The sequence below is a fragment of the Phalacrocorax aristotelis genome, chromosome 10 (genome assembly GCF_949628215.1).
Source record: "Phalacrocorax aristotelis chromosome 10, bGulAri2.1, whole genome shotgun sequence".
NCBI classification, from domain to species: domain Eukaryota; kingdom Metazoa; phylum Chordata; class Aves; order Suliformes; family Phalacrocoracidae; genus Phalacrocorax; species Phalacrocorax aristotelis.
Genome location: NC_134285.1, coordinates 20595971 through 20608736, shown reverse-complemented (window position 1 = coordinate 20608736; position 12766 = coordinate 20595971).

The window sequence follows — 12766 nt, the reverse complement described above, 5'->3', positions numbered from 1 at the left end:
GCAGAAATGGGAAGCTTGTTTATTTGGGTTGGTTTGGTTTTCCCCTTCCCCCTCCCCAGGTCCCAGTGTTAGAGCTCTCTCACAGAGGAGTGCTAATAGGGAAAGGAGCCCTGAAAATGGGAGGAATGCACCAAATTCTTGTCCTAGCAAGAACTTGCAGGGGTGCCTAAGTCTTGCTCTTGCCATACGTTTACAGGAGTAGGTATGCAGGCAGGCTGCGTGTTAGTCTGAAAGCAAGATGTGTACAAAAATAGCCTGCAGGCTATACTGTCTTTTTAATATCTTAGCTTTATTCCAGGGAAGGCCTGGTTGGTAAAAATCAGTTGCTGTGAGATTGAGTGCACTCAGCCAATCATATACTTTCCATGATTTATACCCGTTCATAACCCAGACTATCCATGCAGCGTTTTTCTACGTATCAAACACTTAATTGCCAAGAATGCTTAACAGCTCATCATATTAGTGTTCAAAAGGGCATTTCTGAACACATTAAGTCTTTTGATCCCTGTCCTCTGGAGTCCTGCAAGACATGAGCTACTTTGGAGCACCACAGAATTTTACTTACCAAATTTTCTTCTTTTGCCAGGATGTAGAACATGAAGTGGTATCCTTGTTGTAGTCTTTGCTATGTTGTAATTGTGGGTTTTGATTTTAGACAAAACAATTTATCATGAGGTCTGGGAAATGTTTTGTGGCCTTACTTTGTGATGGTTTAGGGAAAGGGAAGCCCATGTAACCTTTCTTGGTTATTCTGTCACTGTCCGCACCTAGCGGATTTGGTAACTCAGGCATCCCTGTCAGTCTTTTTTTACATATGTAATGCACAGTCTATTGAAACACTTTTTATGAATTAAGTCTTTCATGGAAGAATTTCTGCATTCCACAACTAAATGTGTTTGTGTATGTACACAGACAAATGCACTGGAAGATTGCTGGATAATGGAGGAAAAAAACACAACAAATATTTTATTGACTTGGTGTTCTTGGTGAAGGGATCTTGGACCATTTAAGCAACCTTATCCTCAGATTAATCCTGTGAAATAGTTAAAAATATTTCACATTCTACTCTAGAGTATGCAGAGGCTTGGAATGGCTGTTACCAACTGTTATCCCAAGAGTGCTTCTGGGGCTCTCATTTCAGCCTGCGATATGAGGGTAGGCTGGGAGAGCTGGGGTTGTTCAGCCTTGAGAAAAGGAGGCTCAGAGGGGATCTCATCCCCATGTACCAGTACTTAAGGGGTAGCTACAGAGAAGATGGAGACTCCCTTTTTACACGGAGTCACATGGAGAGGGCAAGGGGGAATGGACACAGGTTGCTCTTGGGGAGATTCCGACTGGACGCCAGAGGGAAATATTTCACAGTGAGGACAGTCACCATTGGAATAATCTCCCCAGGAAAGGGGTTGACTCGGCCACGTTGGACACCTTCAAGATTCGTCTGGACAGGGTGCTGGGCCATCTTGTCTGGGCTGTGCTCCTCCTAGAAAGGTTGGACTAGATGATCCCTGAGGTCCCTTCCAACCTGGGATTCTGGGATTCCGGGATTCCGTGACTCTTCACACAATCCTCAACATGGCATCACCTGCTGTATTTGTAATCTTAAAATATCCAAAGACAAGACCTTCAGCTACAGGAATAGTAACTTTATTAGCCTGTTGCAAGAGTAGGCTGCTGTATTTAGTGGGCATACCATAAATTGTTATTTATTACTCTCCTATTTCCTACAAATGTCTCTGAAATGAACTGTACTTGGCAGAAGGACCTTTCCATTTCAGGGCAAAATATGTCAGTTAGAAATGGGGTTAGTAACACAGGAGAGATCTGGGAAACATTCTGTTACTAGATATAAACTTTGTGAATTATTAACTACAAGCTTTGTCATGTACCCCATTGTCCCTGCTGTAGTTTTGTGAGTGATCGATCTTGCCTATGATTTTGACTATTGCACTTTTATCCGTGATTCCAGTTAAGTTCAGTAGTGCTGTTGGTGTGGTGGTTGGTTGGTTTTTTTCGGTTGGTGTGTTTTGGTTTTTTTTTTATTTGGTTGGGGGTTTTTGTGAACTGGTTATTGGGTTGCTGACCATCACAGTTAAGTCAGCTGAGGTCTGCTAAGAGTTGTATGATGTCCTACAAACCAGAAATTGTGATGAGGATTCCACAGAGACTATGATTCATGCCTCATGTAGTTTCAGCCACAGGTGTTGATGTAAATATCAGGCTGAGTTTGCCTTAAGGGTGAACACATAAAGCTGCAAAGCTCAATTAACTAGGTGTGATAACTCAGAGGAGAATAAAAGCTGCTCAGAAAATTATGGACAAAATTCAAATCCTTTTCTCTTAGAAAAAAAAAAAAAACAGTCGTGCAATATCATGGGTAATTAGATTTTACATGCAACCTTTAGCTTTAAAACAAACAAAAATGTAATTCCATAACCCCAAAGGGGGTGGACGGACGGACACGGAATCTTTATAAACGGCTAATTATGGTTACTAGCCCTGCCAAATCTGACCACCACAAACATTTCCTTCTGCTTTGTAACAAGTGGAAATTAATGTAGGTTTCTGCAACATTGCTGTATGGTTAACCAGTCCCTGCACCTTTGCAATACATACTTTTCCATCTCCAGTGCCAAGGGTTCCTACTGCAGAGTGGCTATACACATCTAAACCTAAACTGCAATGCAACCATTGTACAACTCTAGCGTTGTTATGCCCTTGTCAGAGTGAGTAGACTCATTGCAGGTATATCCATGTTTTAAATGTAGGGCATAGGGATGTTTTTCCCTTAGCATGCCACCACACGGCCAGGCACTAACACTGTAGAGCAATTGAGCTTCCCTGCTGTTAAGATTATTTCCCAACTCACCAGGGATATATCTTTTTTTTTTTTCCCTTCTGCTAGAAAATCAGGGAAGCTGAAAGCAGAGCTGGAAATCAGAAGCTTGGCAGGGGAGTAGTTTCGAAGTGGATGGGACTGTATTTTACAATTGCCTTGTGAATGCTTTGTCTGCAGAAGTTAGCCTGCGTTTTGTAATGAGGTGTTCCAGCAAATGCCTTCGGGACAGCTGCGTTCATTACTCTGTTGTGAAACACAGCAAGCTTGAGCATGTTTTATCTGTGAATTTCACCTTGGCCTTTACTGTGGAACCATTACTGGAAGATGCATATGATGCTTTGAGGAAAATATTACACCATAGCTTCATTTAAAATGTATCAGTAGTGTTAAAGCAGTGTGTCAGGAAGAAACTAGGTGGAAAAAAAAAAATCAGAAAAACATGTGTTTTGGTTGAACGGATGCTGGATGGCACATACCTGGGGTCACGTGCAGAGGTCCCTGCCTGTAGAGTTCACAGTACACATCAGGAAATGGTAGTCAGCTGCATTCAGTTAGCAGCTAAGTCAGGTTTTCTCCCACAGTTTGCTGCCCGTTTTCTATCTGTCATGGGATATTCAGTGTTTGGTCAGGTGTTGGAGGTAAAATCCCCTACCTCCTGAACTGTCAGAGAACCAGGTATCTGCTGCTGATTGGAATGTAATTATTCTAGAGGCATAATTGTGTTTTGCTTTCATAGACGTGTTGAGTTCAAAGGGTGTGCGTTTTCAATGACGGGAGCACTGCTTTGGTGTTTTTATTTTTGTATCTGCATGAGTCGGCACTGGGAAGTTCAATTATCCTTTAAAAGGTGCATTCTTTAGCAAATCCTGCAATTTTTTAAGGTATTTCTTATGGTGCTGGAAAGACATGGAAATGCTAGGGGAAATGAGTATTAGGCTGTCAACAAAAGTAATGATAACCAGCTATCTTCCTCTTTCCTGCATTACTGTGTTTCTGGAAATATGCACAAACAGTATAGGAAGTCAAATATATTTATGGATCCTGCTCCGTTCTGAGTGGCACAAAAGTACATAGGTTTAATGTGCTTATTAGCTGTATACTTAATCTCTGCCTTTGACCTTAATATCTGATTTCTGTCCCTTACTTTATACTATTGACCCTGACTCAGGGGTCAATGAGAAATCCTCAAGCTGTGTTGTCCCAGTACCCCAAGAAGCCTTATTATGTGGGCCCTGTTTCCCTTGGAAATACAGATAGGATTTGAAAGAAATTCCTAAGAAATTGTAATGTGTTTTTTCTTTCTTTCTTTTTTTCTCGGCTTTTTTTAAGGCATCAAGACTTAGGAGGTTGTGTGTTCCCTGTGTATGTGTATTCTACTCTAATATTTTTTTAACCTCTGGCTGATCCCAACTGAATTTGACTTATTTGTCAAAGAAACAAATCCTTTGAAGTCCCGAGGAAATAGATAGCTGGAGAGAGGATTGAGATTTTTATTGTGCCCCGCCTCAGTGGTGATGACCCATGCCCAAGGAGAAGACTACTGTGTGTCTTTGCAGTGTTCTGAAATACTGGTGAATCCACTGATGGTTTTTTTTTTTTTCAGCCTAATGATCACAAAATTACTTCATTCATGATAACTCAGTGGGATTTCTGAGGACCATGTAAATGCTTGTTGTTTGTGTGCTCTCTCTTCCTATGATCAGCACTTAGGTGGCACTCTTTCAGAGGAGAGTACAGCAGCTGTGTGTCTGCACCTGTTCTTCATTCTCAACACCATCCCAGAGATGCTGCTTTTTGTTTGGAGGTCTGACACTTCTGCTTGCCCAGGGCACCTAAAACAGATGCTCCTCCTATGACAAACGTTTTTATATTCTCCTTCAGTTCTGTAAAGCTGAAGTATTTGGGGGTCAAAGAGTGGAGGTTTGAATTGCTCAAGAATTCTTTAAAAAGAATAATATTAATGAGATGTCACACTGATTTATGAAGCAAATTCTGGTTGAGCCGCAGCTGAAGTGTGATAAACCTTTAACAGATGAAGAAAAAAAATTGGATGAGTTCGTTAGTCTAGTGTACCACTCTATACATTACATAGGAAAAAGCAAAATGTCATTATCTGTTATGATCCCATAGGTATTTATGAATATACTAAACCCTGATTATTGCTTACTGGAATCATGAGAAAAACTCTGTGGTATTTTGGAAATTCTCCATGGCTTTTGCTTTTTTTGTGAGGGACAATTGTAGGACTAGTTGAGTTTATCTGAATATCTGAATTTTTTCCTTAAGTCTTCTTTCTATGGTGCTCCTCTGTGGTAAAATTTAAATTGCTCTAATAAATCAAAGCATCTCTTTTACCCTAAGGAATTATTCTAGGATGGGGTAAAGGGACAGTGATGGAGACAGCCATCCATGGCTCCTCATATCTGGAGGGCTGAAATATCTTGATTCCCTTGCACAATGGAGATAGGTACAGACCAACTCTCTGAATACTGTGCTAGTGACTCTCTGCTTTCCTGACCGGCAGCTGGACTTGCTCCCTGGTCAACTGACACTTCCAGAAGACAAACTCTACATTGCTGATGATGTATATTTCATCAACAACCATCACCCACTGCTCCTGAAGGAGAAGGATGAGCATCATCTTGTCCTTTTGATGACTCCTTGAGCACAGGTTTTGAGGTTATTATTTTTTAAATACCTGTCTACTAAGCAGCCATTTTATAAAGTACTGTCTGGAACAGTCACAAGCAGAGGTGCTGTCAAGGCTGATGCCAGCTGTGCAACCACTTTCAAGACTGAAACTTTGCTAATAGGACTATTTTCTTCTCCTTTTTGTAGGAGTGGAACGTAGTCCTGCAGGTGTGAGGAGGAGGAGTGGTACTTCTCACTGGCTGCTGCTCTTCATGTAAGTATGATGCACTGTAAGGATGATTTTGACAAACTGCTTCTTATAAGTAACTAAAATATCCAGAATAACAGACCAGATTCTATAGTCTTTTTGCATGGCCTTTGAGTGGGAGAAATGTAGCAATAACTGAAATCAGTACTGTAAGACTTGAATTTCCTGAGTGATGCGTTTTCTCCATTCTGACCCTAAAGCAGAAAGGTTTGGGGGATGTGATATGTCGTTTCACTCCAGATGTGAATAAAAAACTTCTCCAATTTAAAACTGTATTTTTCTAGATTTTACATTGGATGTCTAAGGTTGGACATTAAGCCAAAACATTATGGGTGCTTATCGTTCCAGAGCAGTTGTCTCTTCATTAGATATCTTATATAGATCTTATCTGGATTACTCTGACTGTTCTAACCTGCAGAAATCTTCAGTGCTAGGGAGCATGTCTACTCAAGTCAAATGGATAACATGACTTTTCAAGTGAGTCAAGTTAAGACACTCTCTGGTCTTGAGGTCTGTCTTTGCTTGAGAGTGAAGTATTCCAAGGTAGCTGTTGCTCTGAGACTGGCTGGGCATCACTCTGCTTGTGGGACATGGTGAGTGATTGTCTTCGCATCAGTTGTTTCTTTTCCTCTTTCCTTCACTTATTAAACTGATTTTATTTCAGTCCAAGTTTTCTTGATTTTTGTTCTTTGTATTCTCTCACCTCTACTATCTCTTGGGGGAGAGTGAGTGAGCGGTTGCATGGACGCTTAGCTGCTGGCTGGAGTCTGTGTATTATAGTTACGTTGATGTATCCCTTCATTTATTTGTAAGTTAGACAAGAGCAATGAATGCACAGACCACAGGCTAGGCTTTGCCTTATGCCTAATTTTCCATGGGATTTATCTATAGCAATCTAAATGTGTGCTCAGGCACCTTTCTGAAATGCCTGTACACCAATGCATGCAGCATGGGGAATAAACAGGAGGAACTAGAGGTCTGTGTGCGGTCGCAGGGCCATAATCTCATTGCAATCACAGAGACATGGTGGGATAGCTCACGTGACTGGAATGTGGTCATGGATGGCTACAGGCTTTTCAGGAAAGACAGACCAGCAAGGTGAGGTGGGGGAGTTGCTCTTTATGTGAGGGAGCAACTGGAATGCATCGAGCTCTGCCTTGGAATAGAAGGAGAACAAGTTGAGAGCTTGTGGGTAAAAATTAAGGGACAGCCACATATGGGTGACACTGTTGTGGGTGTTTGCTACAGGCCACCTTCAAGAAGCTGATGAGGCCTTCTACAGACAGCTGGAAGTAGCCTCGCAATCACAGGCCCTGGTCCTCATGGGGGACTTCAACCACCCTGATATTTGCTGGAAAAGCAACACGGCGAGCCATGCACAATGCAGAAGGTTCCTGCAGAGCATCAAGGACAACTTTCTGATGCAGGTGGTAGAGGAACCAACAAGGCGAGATGTGCTGCTTGACCTTATCCTAACAAACAAGGAAGGGCTGGTTGAGGATGTGAGGGTTGGGGGTAGCTTTGGCTGCAGTGACCGTGAGATGGTTGAGTTTAGGATACTGTGAGGTAGAAGCAGGGCTGAGTCAGGTTACAACCTTGGACTTAGAGGGCCAACTTTGGCCTCTTCAAAGATCTGCTTGGAGGAATCCCATGGACTAGACTCTAGAAGGCAGGGGGATCCAAGAGAGCTGGACAGTATTCAAGGACTGCTTCCTCCGAGCTCAAGATCGGTGCATCCCCAGGAGGAAGAAGTCAGGCAGAGGAGCCAGGAGACCTGCATGGATGAGCAAAGAGCTTCTAGAGAAAATCAGATGGAAGAGGGAGGTTCACAGTATGTGGAAAAAAGGACTGGCCACTTGGGAGGAGTATAGGAATGCTGACAGGGTGTGCAGAGATGCAACGAGGAAGGCCAAGGCCCACTTGGAACTAAATCTGGCAAGGCATGCCAAAGATAACAAGAAGGGCTTCTTTAAATACATCAGCAGTAAAAGGAAGACTGGGGATACAGTGGGCCCACAGCTGAACAAGGAAGGGGCCCTGGCGATGCAGGATGTAGAGAAGGCAGAGTTACTGAATGCCTTCTTTGCCTCGGTCTTTAGTGCTAAGACTGGCCCTCAGGCATCTCAGCCCCCAGAGAAGAGAGGACAAATTGGGACAAAGGAACACTCACCATTGTTTGAGAAAGACTGGGTCAGAGATCACCTAGGCAAACTGGATCCTTGCAAATCCATGGGCCCTGATGGGATGCACCCGTGAGCGCTGAGGGAGCTGGTGGATGTTCTTGCTGAGCCACTCTCTGTCATCTTTGAAAGGTCGTGGAGGACAGGAGAGGTGCCCAAGGACCGGAGGACAGCAAATGTGACTCCAATCTTCAAAAAGGGCAAGAAGGAGGACCTGGGGAACTGTAGGCCAGTCAGCCTCAACTCCATCCCTGGAAAGGTGATGGAGCAATTCACCCTGGAGGTCATGTCCAGGCATGTAGAGAACAAGAAGGTTATCAGAAGTGTAGTCAACATGGATTCACCAAGGGGAGATCATGCTTGACCAAACTGATAGCCTTCTACGATGGCGTGACTGGCTGGGTCAATGAAGGAAGCGCAGTGGGTGTTGTCTATCTCGACTTCAGCAAGGCATTCGACTCTGTCTCCCATAGCTTCCTCACAGGGATGCAAAGGAAGTGTGGGTTGGATGAGTGGACAGTGAGGCGGACAGAGAACTGGCTCAACAACAGAACTCAGAGGGTCGTGATCAATAGACCAGAGTCTGGATGGAGGCCTGTCACTAGTGGTGTTCCCCAGGGGTCTGTGCTGGGTCCAGTCCTGTTCAACATATTCATCAATGACCTGGTTGATGGGATAGAGTGTCACCTCAGCAAGTTCGCTGGTGATACCAAGCTGGGAGGAGTGGCTGATACACCAGAAAGCTGTGCTGCCATCCAGAGAGACCTGGACAGGCTGGAGAGCTGGGCCCAGGGGAACCTCATGAAATTCAACAAGAGCAAGCGCAAGGTCCTGCACCTGGGGGGGAACAACCCCATGCACCAGTGCAGGCTGGGGGCTGAACTACCGGAAAGCAGGTCCACTGAGAAGGACCTGGGAGTGCTGGTGGACAACAAGCTGACCATGAGCCAGCAATGTGCCCTTGTGGCCAAGAAGGCCAACGGTATCCTGGGCTGCATTAAAAGGAGTGTGGCCAGCAGGTCGAGAGAGGTTATCCTCCCCCTCTACTCTGCCCTAGAGAGACCACATTTGGAGTCCTGTGTCCAATTTTGGGCCCCCCTGTTTAAGAAGGATGTGGAACTCCTTGAGCAAGTCCAGCAGAGAGCTACGGAGATGATCAGGGGCATCTGATCATCTGATCAGTCTGGCAGGACTGGAGCATCTGCCATATAAGGAAAGGCTGAGAGGCTTGGGTTTGTTTAGCCTGGAGAAGAGAAGACTGAGGGGGAACTTCATAAATACCTATAAATAGCTAAAGGGTGGATGTCAGGATGATGGGACTAGGCTCTTTTCAGTGGTGCCCAATGATGGGACAAGGGGCAATGGGCACAAGCTGGAACATAGGAAGTTCCACCTCAAGATGAGAAAGAACTTCTTTATTGTGCAGGTGCCAGAGCAGTGGCACAGGCTGCCCAGAGAGGTTGTGGAGTCTCCTTCCCCGGAGACATATAAAACCTACCTGGACGCGGTCCTGTGCCCCCTGCTCTAGGTGTGCCTGCTCAAGCAGGGGGGTTGGAGAAGATGATCTCCAGAGGTCCCTTCCAACCTCTGCCATTCTGTGATTCTGTGAAATGTTCCAAACCTTAATTCCCTCTGCTTAGGTCACTATGCCACTTCCTTTATATCCATGGTGGAGTGCAAGTATCAGGCCTGTCTGAGTATTGCTGCTGGATTTGAAGTCTTGCTTACAACGTCAGCTACAAGAAGACCCCAACCAGTCTTACAACCATAGAATCATAGAATCATTTAGGTTGGAAAGGCCTTTAAGATCATCAAATCCAACTGTAAACCTAACGCTGCCAAGTCCACCACTGAACAATGCCCCTAAGTCTTTTAAATATCTCCAGGGATGGTGACTCAACAACTTCCCTGGGCAGCCTTTTCCAGTGCTTGACAACACTTTTGATGAAGAAGTTTTTCCTAATTTAAACCTCCCCCTGGTGCAACTTCTGGACATTTCCTCTTGTCCTATCACTTCTTACTTGGGAGAAGAGACCGACCCCCGTGTCGCTACAACCTCCTTTCAGGTAGTTGTAGAGAGCAATAAGGTCTCCCCTGGGCCTCCTTTTCTCCAGGCTAAACAACCTCAGCTCCCTCAGCCGCTCCTGATCAGACTTGTTTTCCAGACCCTTCACCAGCTTTGTTGCCCTTCTCTGGACACGCTGCAGCAACTCAGTGTCCTTCCTGTAGTGAGGGGCCCAAAACCGAGCACAGTATTCAAGGTGCGGCCTCACCAGTGCCGAGTACAGGGGCACGATCACCTCCCTGCTCCTGCTGGTCACACTATTCCTGATACAAGCCAGGATGCTGTTGGTCTTCTCGGCTACCTGGGCACACTGCATAGATAAGAGCCCAGATAAAGTATATAAATAGTAAGGTCATTGTAGTGGGCCTTTTAAAATATTTCATAGATGCTGTTTGCACACCTATTAGCTGCCCTCTGCTATACTGTGTACAAATGCTTTTCCAAAATAAAAATGGGGGAAGGAAGCAAGCTTCTAGCTGTAGGTAGATAATTAATGTGTCAGAGTTCTATAGGATGATAATCCTAGTCACTGGAGAGAGTTGGGTGCTTCCAAAGAGCAGTTCACCTCTTAGGTGATACCAGAGAACATTTTAGCCTGTTTCATTTTGTTAAATAGTGATGGTGACTCATCTGCAATTACAAACACATACTCAATACTTACATCTGTCCTCCCATGTCTTTGTAGGAAAAGAGCACAGCTGTAATCAAAAAAAGTAATAAGAGTATGTGTCAAGAAAGAACAAGCACTGAAGATGTCTTGAGGTTTTCGTCTTTTGCTTTAGGAGCATGATAAATTCCCTTGCCCACAGACTGTCAGCCTACGGGCACAACTGCACATTTGACTGATGGTGTGGATCCCACTTTAGAGCCTCTAGTGTGGGACCACCCTATATCCTATGACTTAGTGATAAAGGGGTGATATCTTTTGGTCTGAGCTGAAGATGCAGGTGGCTCCTCAGTGCTGTTACTTAGCATTGCCTCAGCAGTGGGCAAGATGACTGCAGTAGTTCTGGTTGAGAGGAAGGTGCTCTAGAGTAATTCAGTCCTTGGGAGCTGTATCTTCAGCAATAACACAAAGCAGCTTGTGCATTTGTTGTCATTGTCACTTGTGTCAACTCACCTCAGATTGTGTTGAAGTATTTATGAAATAACCTGGGAAAATTGGTGCAACTAATTTGTAAATAAGGCCTAAATTGGCAATGAGAGTGTGAATATTTTTTTTTCTGGTCGTATTGAATCATGTATTAGAGCAAAACTTTAATTCTAATAGGATATTAATACAACTGTGCAACTTACATGCAGACAGTTTTAGGTCAAACAGGTTATTTGTTATTGTCCCATAAGAAAGAAGTTTCCTGTGGTCTTTGTATTATCAAAGCAGGAAATTCAGCTTAATGTCTCTTGTTCTTCATCTAACCCAAATGCTTTAAACAGATGCTTTGATAATTGCATGAAGACTTAATTTCTTATGTATTTCAATCACTGTCACTTCAGATTTTGTCAGAATCTAGGTCAAAAAGGGATTATGAGTGACTCAGTTTTGACGTGTTTTATTTGGGTCATGTAAATGAAGTCTGATATTTAGACATGGTGCCTGAGAGCTTTTGTTGAGGGGGTTATGAAAAACAAAATAATTATTTCTAAAAATACTAAAGTTGGACACTGTGGCTGCACTGGTGTACCAAAGTTCAGATCAAGAGGTCTCTCGCGTCCTTTATCACAGCACCTTTCTATCACAAGTCAGCAGTCTTGCAAGGCTTGTGAGCCAGACTCTGAGGGCTTTTCCCCCTTTGCCTTATGTTAAATAGCTGTAGAAACCTTGTGAGAATTTGGAGATATCACTGATCGTCAGTCTCAAATTTTTGTGAGAAGAGTGATTCTGAGTCTGTGTCAAAACTGGTCAGGGATCTGGGTGGCAAATGGGAGTCTCCAGCTCTTGTGGCTGCCTCTCAAGAGGCTGCAAGGCTGTGCTGGTGCTGCTGCAAGTGGGTCAGCTCTTCTGCCACCCCAGGCACCTGTGCTGCAAGTTATGTAGCCCAGTTTAAGTGTCTGTGTGACTCCAGACCTCGTATCGCCATGCAGCTAGTACTGCTGAAGGCTTCTGTTGTTACAGTGGTATTGGTGAAACACTGTCTTGTCTTCTGGCCTGCAGCTTTCTTCTGCTGGGTTTCTTCTTTCTCACGGTATGCGGATCAAGGACGTATAGGATCGCAACATAGCTTCTTGAGTAGTTAATATTGCTTAATTTAATTTATGAAATCCACGAAAAGCCCAAATGTGGAGATTGTGGCATATTGTCTAACTGGATGGGTAACTTTTATTCTTGAAAAGCTGGAGAGAATCCACTGTTGTCAAACTGAGCCATAAAGTGACTACAGAGCCTGATCTAAGCGATGCGACAGCTGTCGTGTTCCGCTGCTTGTAACAGTATGAGCTGAATATCTTGTTTCATATCAGGGAGCGTTACTTCAAAAGCATTATCATATAATCAAACTGATATAGATCTCTATTGTAATAAGACTGTCTCACAAAACAGCCAACCCAACAAAAAACCTGTAGCTGGGAGCTCATCACACTTTTTTTCATAAATGATTGTATAACCTAAAGCAGGAACTTGTATGTATTCAACCCCTAAGTCTGTGAAAGACCAGACCAATTATAATGATCATTTGAAACTTTATCTGAGGCAGCTTTCCTCTGCAGGACAGTTGGGATAGTCAGATACTTTAATTAGAAATGGTTGAAATTCAGATTTGTATTTTTTTTCATAAGAAGTCCTATTGCTT